Source organism: Durio zibethinus, chromosome 10 (genome assembly GCF_047325235.1).
Source record: "Durio zibethinus cultivar Kanyao isolate XHJ-2024 chromosome 10, ASM4732523v1, whole genome shotgun sequence".
Taxonomy (NCBI): Eukaryota; Viridiplantae; Streptophyta; class Magnoliopsida; order Malvales; family Malvaceae; genus Durio; species Durio zibethinus.
Genome location: NC_143171.1, coordinates 22,687,278 through 22,699,748, shown reverse-complemented (window position 1 = coordinate 22,699,748; position 12,471 = coordinate 22,687,278). Strand labels below are relative to the sequence as shown.

Here is a 12,471-nt window from a genome sequence, read left to right as displayed (position 1 = left end):
TAATCTGCCCATCAATATGCTGAGACCCATCAACAACAATACAATTTACGGAAAAACAATGATCGAAGCATCATTTACACGCATCCATTTCAATTTCTCTTCTCCTTCTCTTGGTTTCCACGAGAAAGAGCAATCAGAGGTTTTTATTATTGACCAATTTGGCCAATTCATGAACTGACCGAGAGACCCCAACCTTATCTAGTTCCAAATTGGCTCATTTAATCATTATTTTAAAATTTTCATATGTAAATATTAAAATACTTTAATCTAACAAAATAAATTGTATATTTATTTGAACAATCATGATTGATAACCAAATAAGATTGTAATGTTTTTGAAGAATCTAGTTTTTTCCTTCGCTCTTTTCTTACTTTCATAGATACTGTGTGTTAGAAATTAAAATAAGACTTTAGTCATATATTTATATTGAAACTCTATAAACTTTGCCACAAAATGCTTATTAGATAAAAAACTTACATAATAATCAAATCATACTGAGCAAATAACATATACAAAACTTATATATTAATGATCATTATTGAATTATTTAAGCTCTTATACATGTATTATATTAAGATTAAATTTACCAATATGTTTTATTAAACTTTAAAATCACTAACTAATCATAATTCACATTATGAAAATTTAAACATTCTCCCATTAAGATAATATTAATTGGGTTATTTAATTCTAATAAACCAATTCTTTAATTTTAAGAAAACACAATTTGAAAATGTGACTTCAGACTAAATAACTTTATTTTATTGTGATCATAGTTTAAAAAAAAAGCAATTTATTGTAATATCAAACTCTTCGATTATAATCTCCGAAGCTTCCATAGCTTGAACCATGGATAAAAACATTCATCCTTATCCTTCAATGAATATACTTTGAACTATCTGGTATAGGAGGCTTCAAGATGCAAAAGCTGTAAAACTAATTGTTGGTTAAGTATAGATAATCAATTCAAGAGAGAGTGAATTGGATTGACTTCAAGTTTTTTCTAAAATTAAATTTCAATAAATGTTTGTGAAAAAATAATAATATATGAAATATATATAAATGAAATTTAAGTACAATTGAACTTGAAATTAAATAGAATATAGGGGATAGAGAATTTAAATACAATAAGTTATAGATGTTTGTGTTGGTATTTACCCTCCAAATCGAATCATATTTTGGTCAGGACAGTCATATTTGTAGTACTTTGATATTCGATATGTTAAAAAGGTCTTGTTTATTTATCATGGATTTTATTTACATGTATTTCACTGTTGATACTTACATGATAAAGTCCTCAAAATATAAATAAAACTTTGCAAGAAAATTAAAATGAGATCGTAATTATGAGATTATCATTGCATAAAAGCTATATGTTCGAAAATAATTCTTAGTCAATGCTTTATCAATAAGAAGACATAAACAAAACCTGTTGAGACTAGCACATAGTTATGCTTTTACTTATGGAGCAAGCAACTAATCTCATATGTTGATGTTTGGGTTAAACTTAAGCTAACATGTAGGTGCTTATTGCAAGAATAAGTTCACTGAACATAACTCGATATGCCAATACTATATGGTAATTCATATAGTGTCTATAGCTACAATCTCATATGATGGTTATATAAGTGATCTTTTGACTTGAGATTACTTATGATTTTATATGATGAATATTAGATTTTGACTTTACTTATGGTTCTAACCAAGAATGCTTCAGTCGAGTATTATTGGGTATAATACAAAGCATATGAAGATGCATGAAGTAATCAATAAGGGATTCATCACCTTGTGTGATCAAGGGAGTATCTCAATTAGTCTTGATTGAATTAACTAGAGAAATTTTTTGTCAAAGTGAAATAAGAGTTTAAAATTATTCTAAAACTTATTTGTGGTTAATGTTAGTGACAAAACTTAACATGGTTGAACATAATCGAGTAGATACTAAACCATACTCAATGTTCAAACTAAAATACTATGTGATGAAAAGATTTTAATTATACACTAAGATCATTCGAGATAGGTTGTCAAGCCATATTAACTTTTCTTTAGCAATTGGGGCTATGGCAATGAAATTAGCACTAATCATGATTTATAAACATAAGATTAGCTAATTGAAGAATTAGTGATGAATCAAAAAATTTGTTTCATCTATAGCCAATTTCTAAGGTTCACAATGCTTGTGTTTATAGCCAATATGTTCAAGAACTTAATAGATCACAGACAATAAGACAATTGTGAAAGATTAAAAGTGTGACAAATTAAATTGAACTCAATTTATTTTTTGTATGACCAAAAATTAGAGGAAATAAAATAAGAAAGAGTGACTTTCCTTGTTTAGTGCATTTGGTCAAGCATGGGGTATTTATAGAGATATGCATGCCTTACTTAACCTAATGTGGTCGAATGTCCCTCTATAGAAAGAACACTAAGCTACTACCCTTTTTATAAGAAGATACAATACCTAATTGATACAAAAATAAGCTAAGAAAAAGTCTAAGCAAAAAATTGAGAAAAAAAAAATTGTAAGCACTCACTAGCCAGAGTGTGGTTTGTGTTCTTTCCTACCTTAGAAAAAGATCTTTCATAAGAGTTTGTGTAGGTCACCATTATAGGTTTCACACTGGGTAGCCTTTTAGCTTCGAAATCTATTGAAAGATCACCATCTAGAACCAAAATAGTTTTAGTACACAGGGTACACACAATAGCTGAAACTCATATAGTTTGTATCTGTTGTGCATTTATATGATCTTGTTGATTGATCTTCATTTTAGGAATTAAAAATTTTAAAAATTTTCCACTTTAACTTTGATTATTGATGCTTAATTACCTTCAGTTTGATCCTTTCTTAGGCACCTACATTCTCTTCCTTGGCTTGCTTTTACGAAATCAGTCAATTCCACTAAATTTTCAATCATATAATTACTTTTCAATGTTTAAGTATAACCTTGAGTGTTTCTAACCTAAACTCACGAATTCTCTTAAAAAGATACCCCTTCTTTTAAACATTCACAAGCTCTAATCTTACAAATGATTTTTGCTAACTAAAATACCTCTCAAAGGTTTAGTGTTTGCTAATTTAGTATAATACATTATTAGAAAACTATTAAACACCAACAAATTTTTACCAACAAAAAATTTTCATCGATAATTATCAGTGGATTGTTGATGATTTATGGATGGACCATTAAAAAAAATTACTATAGATTACCAATGGAATACCGAGGGAATTTACTGACAAAAAAAATCCATTAGTATTTTGTAGGTGATGTTAGTGCGAGAAATTAGCAAATTGGTGCAAGATTGACCGACGAAAAAATCAATCGGTAATCCATAGGTAAAGTCTTTATTAGATGGATTTTTTCATTGATAAAAAATTTTCTAAAAAAACTAATTTGGTATAAAAAGATAATGAATAAAAAAAATTTTGGATTAATTATGGATTTCGTCAATGAAAGTCATAAAAACTTTGAATTATCAATGAATTTTGTCAGTAATCCATCAAAAGTTATAAAAATTTGAATTATCAATGAAAATTTCATTGATAATCCGTTGCTAAAAACATTTAAAAATCAAATTCTCTTCCTTTTTCTTCCTCCTTTGATCAACAAAATCCCTAACCCCTCTTTTAATTGCTCTTCTCTCTTTTCAATCTCCCCTCTTTTCGTCGCCATACGTGAAGTCATGTTGTTCATGAAACCACCATCGATCCTCCTTTCGTCATTGGTTGCTTATCCTTTACTATCCCTTATCGGCCATATTTCTCTCGCACCTTACCTTGCTATCTTCGTGGTTCCTACCATCCTTGTTTCCTTGTATAGATATTAACTTGAAAAATGTAAATATGCATTAAAATTTTATGTTATTAGACTAAATCTTTGTTGAAATTTTATTGTTTGGGTAGAAATAGTTATTTAATTTTTTTATTTGAACTAGAAATAAGCATTTATGTGGCTGTATTGGAGAATTTGTATACTTGTTCTAGAAAATAAAAATCTCAATATCTAACTTTAAACAATATATTATTGCATATGTACTTGTGTTGGAGAATTTATATTGAAATTTTGTATTCTTGGATTAAATTTGTGTTGAAATTTTGTTCTTTGCCTTGAAATAAGTATTTCTTTTTTTGTTAATTTGAACTAGAAATAGGCATTTATGTGCTTGTGTTAGAGAATTGTGTACTTGTGGTGGAAAGTAAAATCTCAATCTCTAACTTTAAACAATATATTATTGCATATGTACTTGTGTTGGAGAATTTATATTGAAATTTTTTATTCTTGTTGCTTACTTTCTTTGGAGTAAAATGGGCAATTTCTTTTTTGTTTATTTGAACTTGAAATAGGCATTTCTTTATCATTGCAAAAAAGCATAATAATGCAAATTAAAATCACAAAATATATTCTCAAACTTTAAACAAAGTATTATTACATATGTATTTGTATTGGAGAAATTATTGAGTAAAATCTCAAATTGATAAGGTTTTGATAGCTATATAAAAAAACTATCAATTCAAACAATAAAACTATCAATTCAAACAATGTGACTTTTGAGCCTTTGTTTGTGTACACACCTTTAAAACATAAGTGCGTACATGTGTTAAATACCAATAATTGCTTTTTAGGGCTTTAATTATTTATATTTTAGTTTAATATACTAAGAGTTACATTTTTTTGACCTTTTATGATGATGCAATTAGGGTTGAAAAAATGGACAAAAATCACTCTTAAATGTATTCTCATTTAGATGTAAAAAGATACATTAGCCAAAACTTCCGTGATGGTGTAGGGAATTTATTGAAAATGCTTATTCTTAACTATTGTGTAAGTAATGAAAAGAATAGGTGTCCTTGTACTCAATATGAAAAAAGATGATTTTTAGAAGCAAATGTTGTGCATGAGCTCTTTTATTATAAAAGATTTACTTTTTATTATATTAGTTGGGTCTCATATGGGGAGTTAGAAGTAGGACAATCATTAATAAGGAGGGATACCTTTGAACTGATTAGTGAGGCAGAATAGAAAATTCATATACTTGAATGGTTATAGATGTTGTTTATCCTGATTTTAGGGTGGATGCTTTTCCTACTAATGAGGTAAAAGTTGATGAGAAAGATCCCAATGCAAATGTGAGAAGCTTGTATTCTTTGTTGAATATTGCAGATGAGCCATTGTGGTTAGACTGTATGAAGCACCCAATCCTCTTTGCTGAATAGCAACTTTTAAATTATAAATCAAAATTTAACATGAATCGATCATGTTTTGATCATTTGATAAGCATAGTGAAGGATATGTTATTGGTGGATGATAAATTACCAAAAAAATTTTATAAAATGAAAAAAAAAAAGGGATGACAAAACTTAGACTTGGTTATAAGAAAGTTCATATATACAAAACAATTGCATGTTGTTTTATAAGAAAACAACAAATTCAGGTCATCATTGATATTTAAGGAATAAGTATAATGGTGAGACGAAAAATATATTCCTTATAAAATCTTATGTTATTTGCCATTGATATCGAGACTTTAAAAACTTTAAATGTTAACTGAAACTACTGAATATATGAAATTTTAAAAAGCAAATAGTATGAAAATACACTTTGACAAACAAATGAATGGGGACAAAAAAAAATCTTTCATTAATCTAAAAAGAAATAAAATCTTTTTCGAAGTAATAAAAATTAAGGTGAATTTACAATCAAAACACATAAAAAAATTTATTAAAAAATGAAAAATAAGCAAAAAAAAAAAACTACCAGAAAATGAAGTATTAGCAATGAAAATTTTTATCCATAATATTTTATTTTCCATTGGTTATAATATTATTGACAAAAATTTCATTGATATAAACCTAATCGGTAATATAACTTCTTTAGTATTGTAAAATTTAATTAGTAAATTATGATAAAAATTTCATTGATAAAAATATTTTTACTTCTAGAAGCCTATGACAATTTGAGAAAGAAGGAAGAAAGTTGTCTGAAGCCATCGAAAGTCCAAACATCGGATGGCATAAAAACAATTGTGATGGACATGAGAAGGGGGTGAGAATGAAAACGGTCAAGTTAGGGAAAAAGATTGTGAGGGAAGAAAAATAAAAAAGAGAAATTTTGGTTTCTCAAATTTTTGGGTTGAAATGTAATTTTAATTAATCGCCATTGACAAATTTTTTTCATTTGTAATCCATCCTTAATCTGGTTCTCGATAGATTATCGCGAAATATTTTGTCAGTAATTTACACGTTAACTTTTCTTGTTCAAATATTTACTTTTAAAATACTTGCAAATAAAATTTTGTCCATAATAGGTTCATAATTATTGGATTAATTTGTTTATTTTATTTCGTCAATATCGATTTTAAACAAATTTTTAATAGTAAAAAAATTAAGCTCATGAATTGATAGCCAATTATTTTGAAGAAGGAAACTTGGGTCCGTATTTAACAAAAAAAAAAACCATTTTCAATTTTTTAGAGGGACAAATCAAAATAACTCAGATAAATGAACTATGCTACTATATATAACAAAAAAAAAAAAACAATTTCAATTTTTTAAAGGGGCTAATAAAAATAACTAAGAAAAATGAACTATGCTACCTCCAACAATTCCTTATTAATGATCATTTAAAACATAACAATCCAAAACACTCACTTGATTATGACACATAAAAATGAAATGGACATTAAGAAATAACTGAAGAAAAAAAGAAGAGCAATACATTATTTTTATCTGCCACAAGATGCTCATCATCAATGTGATTAAGGGTATAATTAATTGAGTTCAAACCAATATAGTATGAAGCTCGAGCTCAAGCTCAACTTAAAATTCGAGACTCAAATTTGACTCGAACTCGATCGAATTTTTTTTTAGCTCAAACTCGACTCGAAATAAAAATTAAATTGCTCGAACTCGTTCAATTAGGCTCAATTAACATTTAAAATGAGCTTGATTCTTATATTCGATAAAAACTTGATTGTTTGTATTTAAGTTCGAACTTAAGTTTGAGATATTTTATTAATTAAAATAATTAAAATATATTAAAATATAAAAGTTTGATAAGACTTCCGAGCAACTCGAGTCAAATATAAAAATATAAAAATTCGATTAGGATCGCGAGCAATTCGAGTGAAAAATAAAAATGCTCGAATTTAGCTCAATTAATAAGTCAAGTTACTTGAGCTCGACTTGATAATAATCGAATTGAATTTGAATTTTATTCAAATCAAATCTAAATAATTTGTGAGTATTAATATATTATTTACACATCTAAATGCGACAACACAAGCCAATGATATTAAAATGCTACGAATAGAAAAGGCATGGAAATTCCTAAGTTGTATCATCTTCTCCATCTAAACCCATTTCCGAACATTAAATCAGTCAAATGCTAGGATCGGGCTAGGGATTTTTGGAGAACAAGCAGATTTGGGGAAAATTAATTCAAAAAAGTAAAGAGGGGAAGAGAAATAAAAAAGAGTTTTACGTGGAAGTGAGAACATCGGAGGACGATGGAGGACAACAGTTCATGGTGGCAATGACGGTCAGATTCTAGGTTAAGGGTTGTTGGATTTTGGGATTTAAAAGTGTAAAGTAGAAAAGCAATAATTAAAGACGGAGGATATAGAAAGAAAAATACTTTTTTTTGAGCAATAGTTAGCCAACCATACCTCTTAACCACATGAACAATAAAATATTCTACATGATTAGTTGTCATGTTAACATTAGCATGTACAATGCAATATGAGCATAGTCAATGACATGCAATGTCAACATGATCAATGATCGTACTAGCGAAGATACGGGTGCAAATTTGATATTGTTAATATTTAAATTAACATTAACGAATCTTTAAAATAAAAGGATGTGATTTATATAAATTATTCTGTAGAAATTAAATTTAAAATTTTAATTAAATATAGAAATTAATTACATAATGTGAAGAATAAATTAAAAAAAAAAAACTTTTATATTAATGAAGTGAAGATGATTCACTTAAGGAGATGATTCGCATCAAATATAAACTAATACAATCAATCCAACTTCTCAGCATGTTAAAACATCTTTTAGAAACAAAGAAGAAAAATTCCCCATCTCATGCTTTCTCAAAGCCAAACCAACCTCAACTCCCTTGCTCCCATCTCTACTCTCAGCCATGGAAATAGCTTCATTCTCATCAATGGAAACAATTACCACCTTCAATGGCTTCCCCCAACCAAAATCTGAACCATAAACATCAAATCGAGGTGGCCCTGCAACACTAATGATCTGCGCTTGTTTTGATAACTCACTTAAATTCAAAACAGTTGACAACTTCTCTTCTATTCCATCAAGAACCCCTTTCTCCAACAATTCTTTAACCATGCCACTTACCTTTTGAACAGCTAAAACAAACCCGCTTTCACCAAAGAAATCTCTTGCCTTCAGTATATTTCCTGCAATTGTATTACAATTTCCGAAAAAATTTTCTGGAACAGGAGGGTTTAATCGTGGCCTGCGATCGATTGTGAATCCTAAACAAACATTTCTACCACCATCCCCGCCTCTAGGTCTCACTATGCAAGTTGTTATATAAGCAAGTGTAAGAACAAAAGTCGATAGATGAAGCCCCTTCCCACTATCTGATAATTTAGACAAAACCCTTTCTCTTAATTTCTTGAAATATTGATCTCAACCGTGGCTCGAACTAGATTTGGAGCTTCTCGTTTGTTTGGCAAAATCTTCAAGTTTTTCTTATTAGTATCAGGATCTGACCCGATACTAGCAAGCCATTGCTTCAAATATAACATGTCAACTTCATCAGGATCTTTTATAACACTCCGATCAAAAAATGGGGTTAGCACTGGAGGCAAGGGTGAATTTTCTGTATTACCTTGCTTGCATATATAAGCACAAGACTTGACGAACAAGGTTGTTGTTTTACAATCGAGAACTGCATGGTGAGCTGTGATTCCAATGCAAAACCCCATATTTGGAAAAGGGTTATCTGCAAAGATATAGTTGATGCTGAATCATGTGATGTTATGAGCTTAGGTGTCAAAGGGTGTAACTCAACAGCTTCATAGATTCCATTGCCAGACAGAAGGTTAAAGTCTACGTCGGACTCAGCAACTGTGAGTGGCACTCCATCACTTGGAGTGTACAGAATGATGGGATTAGGGGATTTGATGGCCACTTGAGGTTGCCGGCGAGGGGGAGGTAATGGAGGAGAGTGAGAGCAAGCGATTGCTTGAGTTTGGGAAGGATAACAGAGTTGAAACAAGCAGGGGTTAACCCGTTGAGTTGGTAAAAATAAAGCCGCTCAACAGGAGGATGCTTCATCCAGAAAATATCATACAAAGTGGTTGGAAGAGAGAATTCAACAGCAGATTCAGGCGAGTTAGAGGATGGGGTAACTTGGTTGACCTCAAGAATTTTCATTCTAGTAGGCACCGCAATGACGGTGCACCTATGAGACAGCTCTTTTCTTGACCTTTTTCTTTTGTCTATCGGCTCTTGACGTCTATAACTATATCTATAATTTATACCATACACTGATAGTAACATCGCAATAAATGTCCATTTTACCCTTCCAATTTTTTACCAATTACTTGACACTTATAGAAAAAGAATGTAACGCCTCCCCTGTATTAAACAACAAAAATACATTTTCTCTAAATGATAAACCGTTACAATGCCCCTCGTTTCTTAAATAATAATAATATCTTTTTAAAAGATATCAAATCATTATAAATAACGAATTATTAGAATACTCAAAAATCATAATTATAAAATTATTGTATATCTCTCTTATTATAATTACAAAAAAATGTTTATTATCAAAATTATTAAAATATCCTCTTATTATATTTACAAAATATCTTCCCACCAAAATTGATTAAAATAACTAAGATTAATAGCACCAATAATCCTTAAACTTTGACACAAATTATATTTCGTTTCCCAACTTTTAAAAATTTTAATCAGATCCCTAATTTGTTAAAGTATCCTAATTTTGTCCTTCTTTCAATGTAATCATCTAAATCGACGAAAATGTCAATTAACATTATGTGATAACTTTAGTTAATATCTCACATAATAGATGAGAATCAAAAATAGAATTCTCTCAAAATTTAAATATCAAAGTCCAAACTATATCAAAATTTTATATATTTTATATATATTTTATAAAATATTAAATTTAAAATTATTTTTTATATGTTTTATTATAATATAATTTAACAGTTATATTTTTGTTTTTAATAAAAAATATTTTTAAAAAAAATTAAAAATATGTTAAAAATTCAAATTCAACATGATTTTAAAAACAAAAAATTATTTTCTTTTAAAAATATTATTTTACTCATAAATCGAAATAAAAATATTATTTTTTATCCATAAAATATGTATTTTAAAATATTAAATATCTTTTATTTTCCTTTTTTCAAATATATTTTATAAAAAAGTAAATGAAGGAAAAGATAAAAATAATTCAAGAAAATTTGATTGTTATATATTTCAAATATATTTTATAAAAATTTTAATTTTAATTCTTATTATAATTTGATTTATCACTAAAATAATATTTTTAATAGAAAATAGATTTTTAAAAAATTAATTAAGTTGAAAATTTTAAAATAATCTTGTTAAAATTGCAATGCATTTAAAAAATTAAGTAAAATTTTTTTAAATAGTTTAAGAAATTAAAAAAAAACACTCTATATCATTTTAAAATATTATGTAACAATTTTCAGATCATTTTCAAAAATAGATTTATTAATCTATTCAAAAATATAAAAACTTTATATTTGTATAAAATAAAAAATATAATTTAAAACATTTTTATTTTTTCTTTTTAATAAAACTTATTTTATAAAATATATTTAAAAAGAAAAAATGAAAGATATTTATTATTTTAAAAAAATAAAATTTTTGGATAGAAAATAATATGTTTTATTATGACTTATGAGCAAAATAATATTTTTAATAATACTTTTATTGTTTTTAAAATGTATTGAATTTTTAAAAAAATAATTTAAAAATGTTAACTTGATTTTAAGTTTTGAACATCTATTTTCTATTCAAAACAAGAAATATATAATAACTTATATTATAATAAAAAAATGCTAATATAATTTTAAATTTAATTTTTTTATAAATCATGTATAAAAATATATAAAATTTTGAAATAATTTTATTTTTGGTCCCTAAACATTTAAAAATTATTATTTTAATCCCTCATCTACTACATAAGTTGCTAACTGACATTATAACATAATATTAACTGGTATTTATCATCAATTTAGATGATTTTATAAACAAAAAGACCAAAATATAGCAACTTTGGGTAATTGGAGATCTGATTAAAACTTTTTTAAGAAAAGAGATCAAAATTGAATTTTGGTTAAAGTTTAGGAACTACAAGTGTGGAGACTACACCTAACCTGCGAGTTATTATTCGTTTTGACCCGAAACTCTCACGGTTTTGTCCAACAAAAGACGCCTCACAAGTTTGGGACTAAGTTTTTACATATATATTATTTCTTATCCACACATTCTTCTAATATGAGATTGGAGGCGTTACTATCTCTCCACCTTTAAAACTTGACGTCCCTATCAAGCTGAGTTGTAGCACTTAGTGACTTTCACGATCGTTGACTGGTAACCGATTTGATACCATTTATGGAGACCCGTGTCCAACCTATGAAGAATTGTCCACTTTGACCAAAAAGTTTTACAATTTTATCCCATAAAAGGCGTCTTATAAGTTTGGGTTTAGATCTATATATATATATCATTCTTTATCCACACATCCTTTTCGATGTGGGATTGGGGCCGTTATAATCTCTCTACCTTTAATGCTTGACGTCCCTATCAAGTCGAGTCCATCCACAAAACCAAGATCACACCAGACCACCGTGTAGCACTTAGTGATTCCCACAACCGTCGACTGATGACCGCTCTAATACAATTTGTGAAGATCCACACCCAATCTGTGAGGTATTATCCGTTTTGACTCAAAGATCTCACGATTTTATCCTATAAAAGGTACTTCACAAGTTTAAATTTAGATCTCTACATATATATTATTCTTTACCCACACATCCTTTCTGACGTGGGATTAAGAGCCTTGCAACAAGTGCTATTAATTTAATAACTATAATGCACCTTATAATGATTACAAAAATGTTTCTATGATTACTTCATAAGAAGTTACAGGTAATATTTTATTTTAAAATTGCTATAATATTTTTTTTTAATTTACATATTAAATTTTAATATAATAATATGAATTAATTATTTATTAAATTATTAAAATACCTTTATCATCATTAATAAAAATTTGACGTGTGAAATTTTATTTGAAAATTGCTATAATACTATTATTAAATTACATATATTAAATTTTAATATAATATAAAATTAATTATGTATTAAATTACTAATTTCATTGAGATTATCAAAATACCCTTGCAATACTTTGATTAAGAGTTTATATA

The 12,471-nt window shown here is 27.6% G+C and overlaps 1 pseudogene; it reads right to left on the bottom strand.

Annotated features, from left to right (window-relative positions):
- Positions 1-7,982: 7,982 nt before the first annotated feature.
- On the bottom strand, positions 7,983-9,471 carry LOC111293356 (phenolic glucoside malonyltransferase 1 pseudogene; annotated as a pseudogene).
- Between the last annotated feature and the right edge of the window lie 3,000 nt (positions 9,472-12,471).